The sequence below is a fragment of the Schistocerca cancellata genome, chromosome 2 (genome assembly GCF_023864275.1).
Source record: "Schistocerca cancellata isolate TAMUIC-IGC-003103 chromosome 2, iqSchCanc2.1, whole genome shotgun sequence".
NCBI lineage: Eukaryota > Metazoa > Arthropoda > Insecta > Orthoptera > Acrididae > Schistocerca > Schistocerca cancellata.
Window position 1 is genome coordinate 134,516,513 of NC_064627.1, and position 5,598 is coordinate 134,522,110.

Genomic DNA, 5,598 nt, shown 5'->3' on the forward strand with positions numbered 1-5,598 from the left:
TGTGATGCCTACGTTAAAGGTTATATATGTCTATTTAATAGTTCTGGTCGCCTTCTGGAATAAATCTAGCAGTGTAGTGTTCAGTGGATGTTAAGGGTTGTGTCATCTTATTTCACCCGTTTGGTGATCAGTTGCTTGTTTTTTTAATTAATCTTTCCTATTGTATTTGCTGTTTTACAGCAGGCTTCTAAATTTTTTAAATTATTGCCGTTCCTGGCGTGTACGGCCTGTAGCCGTGATTGTGGCCATTTGCCTTAAAATTCTAATTTGATACTTGTATTTTAGCAGTAAGCCTTAAAACCTTGTTTACTGCCATTCCTGGCGTCTGATGCCTTCTGCTGTGTTTGTGGCGAATTGCCTTTAATATTTAAATACCTGTAATTTGTAAGTTGCATCGAGTTTTAAACAATTCTTAATTTATTGCTATTCCTGGCGTGTAAGGCCTTCTGCCCAGATCACATTGGCTTGATTTTAAAACATTATCTGCTGTTTCTGTATTTAATGGTGATTTGCTAAATTGTAACTCACTGTAAACACTATTATTTACACAGTTGTTTATTCCTTCATTAATAACGTGTGGTATTGTTATTTATTGTTGAGTCTGGAATTACTGGTTTAAAATAAATTATGTGTAACTGTAAAAGGCAGCCAATAGTAACTACGGCCCCGTCCACAATAGTAACCGAATACTGCCTTTCCTTGACTATCAGATGTCATCCGTGGCGTTCATGTCGTTTGCACTCGATACTCTGGTTATGGCATGGTAACTTCCTTGGGTGAGACTGTTGTATTCGTCTTACACTTGCTTCCATAGGAGAAGGTCAGCGTTCTGGTGCCACTGATAATGAATTCCAGCGTCCAGTACTACAGTCAACACAACAGCCAGCGCTGATGTAGGGATCTACCAACACGGCTCTGGTCCTGGGCAGAAGCTGCCGTCACACTCACGAGTCTTACGGTCTACCGTACTGGCGGGCCAGGTTCCGCCTTCAGCAGGACGTCACGGAATCCGACTTCGCGGTCCACCTGATGGCACAACACGGGCAGTGAACTGGGGTTAAGTACTCCCTGTAACGGCTTGTGAATCAAACGCGCACGTCCTGGTCACCGCCGTCTCCAGACATGGCTACGGAAGGGGCGTGCGTACCTCGCTAGCAGGCGGCAAAGCGCTGCATCGGCCACCAACTTCCGCTCCCAGCTGATGCGGCGTCCTCAACAGCCGAGAGTCCACTGTTTGACTCAGCCGATTCCTCTTCGGATTATGCAGCCACCAGTCGTCGCAGATGACACAGCAACTACTTATATTCTGAATAATGAACAGAATATACCCGCATCGGAGACACGTTGCGTTGCATATGCACTTTAGCAACGCCCTGACGGAAACGTTTTGATCTCTACCTATACCTCACTTCATTTGGCCAGTATTTCGAATATCTTAACTCCATTTTACATTTTAGAATGCTTTTTCCAACTCGACAGACCCTAAAAAGTCTACTGATTTTTCTCCGGTCTTGCTTCGCTTATCACACACGAAGTCAGGATTGCCTCTCTGGTGCTTTTGCCCTTCTTGAAACCAACTGATCGTCACCTAACAAATTTCCACATTCTTGGTGAACATCTGTTGCATTTTCTTTTTACCTGTTCATGATGAGTATACCTTGAGCACCACCGTCTTCCAAAACGACAACAACCGTGTTCAGACGGTTGCAGACATTCGTTCCTCGTCTGACGAACAGTCAACGACTCCGTCGCACGTCGAGCGCTCCCTGAATCATTCGATCTTAACCACACAGAAAACGTCTAGGTCTACTTGCAACAGCATTTGATGCACAGCACTCAACATCCCTGCAGTCTGCTAGCTCTAGAGGATCTAAACATCAATGAGCGACTTCAGCTGGATCAGACATGCCTGGAAAAACTTGTGGACACTCTTCCTCTCCGAACAGAAGCCTTTATCAATGCCAGAGGTGATGTTACATATCATTAGCATTGAGCTATTTTAAAATTACCTAAAGAAAATAGACGGTCCAGTCACATTAATATTCCCCCCGCGTATGTTCGACGTTTGCGTTCAGTAACCACTCACACACGGCATGTAGCAGCACCAGCAGTGGAGGGTGCCTAAAATGTGTCCAGGGGACCGGGAAAACAATGCAATCGTTGTAGTAATACGGAAACGTAGCTATTTATCTGACGTTCAAAAGAGCATGATCACTGGCTGCCGGTCCGGGAGAGGGGGCAGCATTTCAGATACGGCTACGTCTGTAAACTGTTCGCGTACCGTTAAAGTACACCGTCCATTGCAAAATAAAGCTATCCAAAGCTGGCGCCGGGGCAACTGTTGCGCACCTCGGGCCATAGATCACAGCGGTGAAGCGGAGATAATACTTGCGACTGTTGAGCAACCGACCGCCCACATAAATGAAGGGTCTATCAATATGAGATTTTCACTCTACAGCGGAGTGTGCGCTGATATGAAACTTCCTGGCAGATTAAAACTGTGTGCCCGACCGAGACTCGAACTCGGGACCTTTGCCTTTCGCGGGCAAGTGCTCTACCAACTGAGCTATCGAAGCACGACTCGCGCCCGGTACTCACAGCTTTACTTCTGCTAGTACCTCGTCTCCTACCTTCCAAACTTTACAGAAGCTCTCCTGTGAACCTTGCAGAACTAGCACTCCTGAAAGAAAGGATATTGTGGAGACATGGCTTAGCCACAGCCTGGGGGATGTTTCCAGAATGAGATTTTCACTCTGCAGCGGAGTGTGCGCTGATATGAAACTTCCTCGCAGATTAAAACTATGTGCCCGACCGAGACTCGAACTCGGGACCTTTGCCTTTCGCGGGCAAGTGCTCTACCAACTGAGCTATCGAAGCACGACTCGCGCCCGGTACTCACAGCTTTACTTCTGCCAGTACCTCGTCTCCTACCTTCCAAACTTTACAGAAGCTCTCCTGTGAACCTTGCAGAACTAGCACTCCTGAAAGAAAGGATATTGTGGAGACATGGCTTAGCCACAGCCTGGGGGATGTTTCCAGAATGAGATTTTCACTCTGCAGCGGAGTGTGCGCTGATATGAAACTTCCTGGAAGATGAAAACTGTGTGCCCGACCGAGGCTCGAACTCGGGACCTTTGCCTTTCACGGGCAAGTGCTCTACCAACTGAGCTATCGAAGCACGACTCGCGCCCGGTACTCACAGCTTTACTTCTGCCAGTACCTCGTCTCCTACCTTCCAAACTTTACAGAAGCTCTCCTGCGAAACTTGCAGAACTAGCACTCCTGAAAGAAAGGATATTGTGCAGACATGGCTTAGCCACAGCCTGGGGGATGTTTCCAGAATGAGATTTTCACTCTGCAGCGGAGTATGCGCTGATATGAAACTTCCTCGCAGATTAAAACTGTGTGCCCGACCGAGACTCGAACTCGGGACCTTTGCCTTTCGCGGGCAAGTGCTCTACCAACTGAGCTATCGAAGCACGACTCGCGCCCGGTACTCACAGCTTTACTTCTGCCAGTACCTCGTCTCCTACCTTCCAAACTTTACAGAAGCTCTCCTGCGAACCTTGCAGAACTAGCACTCCTGAGAGAAAGGATATTGTGGAGACATGGCTTAGCCACAGCCTGGGGGATGTTTCCAGAATGAGATTTTCACTCTGCAGCGGAGTTTGCGCTGAAGCTGTGAGTACCGGGCGCGAGTCGAGCTTCGATAGCTCAGTTGGTTGATCACTTGCCCGCGAAAGGCAAAGGTCCCGAGTTCGAGTCTCGGTTGGGCACACAGTTTTAATCTGCCAGGAAGTTTCATATCAGCGCACACTCCGCTGCAGAGTGAAAATCTCATTCTGGAAACATCCCCCAGGCTGTGGCTAAGCCATGTCTCCACAATATCCTTTCTTTCAGGAGTGCTAGTTCTGCAAGGTTCACAGGAGAGCTTCTGTAAAGTTTGGAAGGTAGGAGACGAGGTACTGGCAGAAGTAAAGCTGTGAGTACCGGGCGCGAGTCGTGCTTCGATAGCTCAGTTGGTAGAGCACTTGCCCGCGAAAGGCAAAGGTCCCGAGTTCGAGTCTCGGTCGGACACACAGTTTTAATTTGCCAGAAAGTTTCTGTCTACCAATAGTGCCTCCTCAATGGCCGTTCAGCGAATTTTGCTGCAGTCGGCGCCTGGTTAATGCACCCATGCTGTCTGTTGTTCGTCGGTGATGAAGTCTGGAATTTGCATGCCAGTACCGCACCTGGACGTCCACCTAGTGGCGTGGGTGGCCTTTTCAGATGAATCGCGTTTTGTGCTCCGTCAGACAGATGGCCAATTGCGTGAAAGGCGTGAAACTTCTGAAAGCAAAGACCCTGTAATCAGGAGGGCGTGTTATGGTCTGGGGAATGTTTTTGTGTCATTCCCTGGGTGATCTCGTCATTCCGTAAATCACAGAACATCAACACAGTACGTATCTATTCCTGTGGATCATTTCCACTCCTACTTTCAGTTTTTCCTTGGCACAATGGTATCTACTAACAGGACAATACAATATGTCATGCAGCTTGCAGTGTACTCACTCCACTGGCCACCAAAATTCGCGCATTTAAACTCAAACAAGCATGCGTGCAATCGCCTCTATCGGGCTGATCGCTCCATAGACCCTGAACAAAGAAATCCAGCGAAACTGGCCACAACAGTGGCGTCAGTATGGCTCCACTTCCCCCTCAGTACCTTCCACAAACTCACTGTCTCTCTTCCTGCATGTTTCGTGCTACAAAATGTTGCATTCGGGCTCTTCAGAGGTGTCACGTTAATGTGACTGAACAGTGTATATCAGTGAGTCATCATAAAACTACCTCCAAAACTGTCATTCAGTTTGCTAGTCGAAGATTCGAAGCACACATATTCACGAATAAGCACGTACAATTTTTCATAATTTTGTTGTATCAAGCGCCTCCATGCGAAATGGTCATCTTAGAAATTTGATTAATACACCGAGCCGTGTGCGGCTCGCGTTCATGCCGTTTGTTCTTTGGCATTTTGTCACATCGAGTGGCGTCTTGTTTCTTCCTTACTTACTGGCGTAACAAAGTTGCTGGCTTGCCTCCTTGCGTGGCAGCAGCAATGATTATCGATACTAGTACTGTCATACTATCTTTGGTGTGACCTCTAGTATTTCCGTGTGGGGTGCTGTGTTTGGTAGTCCGTCGACTGGGATGGAGCAGCAGGGAAGTCTCCGCGGAGCGCGGCCAGGCTGGGACAGCTGGCGGCGTGCACACGCTGGCGGATCGTGAGGCGCTAGCTGCCAGAGCGACAAAGTTTGTTACCCACCGGACCTGGACGCTGGAGCTGGGTGATCAGTTAACCTGTTATGAAACCTCATCTGTTGTGACATCTCTTCCTTCATTTGTGGCTTGTTGCTCACTGGGACATTCGAGCTAGCAGCAACGTATGATGTGCTGGAGTCGGCAAAATCTTGCAGCCGTCTTCCTATATTGTGATTAATTATTAAATTGACTGTTACTTGTCAGTGAAGTGCACCAGTGGTATTTTATGCCCTGTGGCCGTTAACGCCCCAGTTACCTGCCGTGGTTGTTAGCGTAATTTTCCAGCAGTGTGCCTTT

At 48.0% G+C, this 5,598-nt stretch overlaps 5 non-coding genes across 5 annotated transcripts; 1 reads left to right on the top strand and 4 right to left on the bottom strand.

The window, feature by feature from the left end:
• Positions 1-2,502: 2,502 nt before the first annotated feature.
• On the bottom strand, positions 2,503-2,577 carry Trnas-cga (transfer RNA serine (anticodon CGA)). Its single transcript has one exon. It is a non-coding gene; the product is annotated as a tRNA-Ser (tRNA).
• Positions 2,578-2,803: 226 nt separating this feature from the next.
• On the bottom strand, positions 2,804-2,878 carry Trnas-cga (transfer RNA serine (anticodon CGA)). Its single transcript has one exon. It is a non-coding gene; the product is annotated as a tRNA-Ser (tRNA).
• A 226-nt stretch (positions 2,879-3,104) lies between these two features.
• Trnas-uga (transfer RNA serine (anticodon UGA)) lies at positions 3,105-3,179 on the bottom strand. The gene has a single exon. It is a non-coding gene; the product is annotated as a tRNA-Ser (tRNA).
• Positions 3,180-3,405: 226 nt separating this feature from the next.
• Positions 3,406-3,480, bottom strand: Trnas-cga (transfer RNA serine (anticodon CGA)). The gene has a single exon. It is a non-coding gene; the product is annotated as a tRNA-Ser (tRNA).
• Positions 3,481-4,004: 524 nt separating this feature from the next.
• Positions 4,005-4,079, top strand: Trnas-cga (transfer RNA serine (anticodon CGA)). The gene has a single exon. It is a non-coding gene; the product is annotated as a tRNA-Ser (tRNA).
• Positions 4,080-5,598: the final 1,519 nt, after the last annotated feature.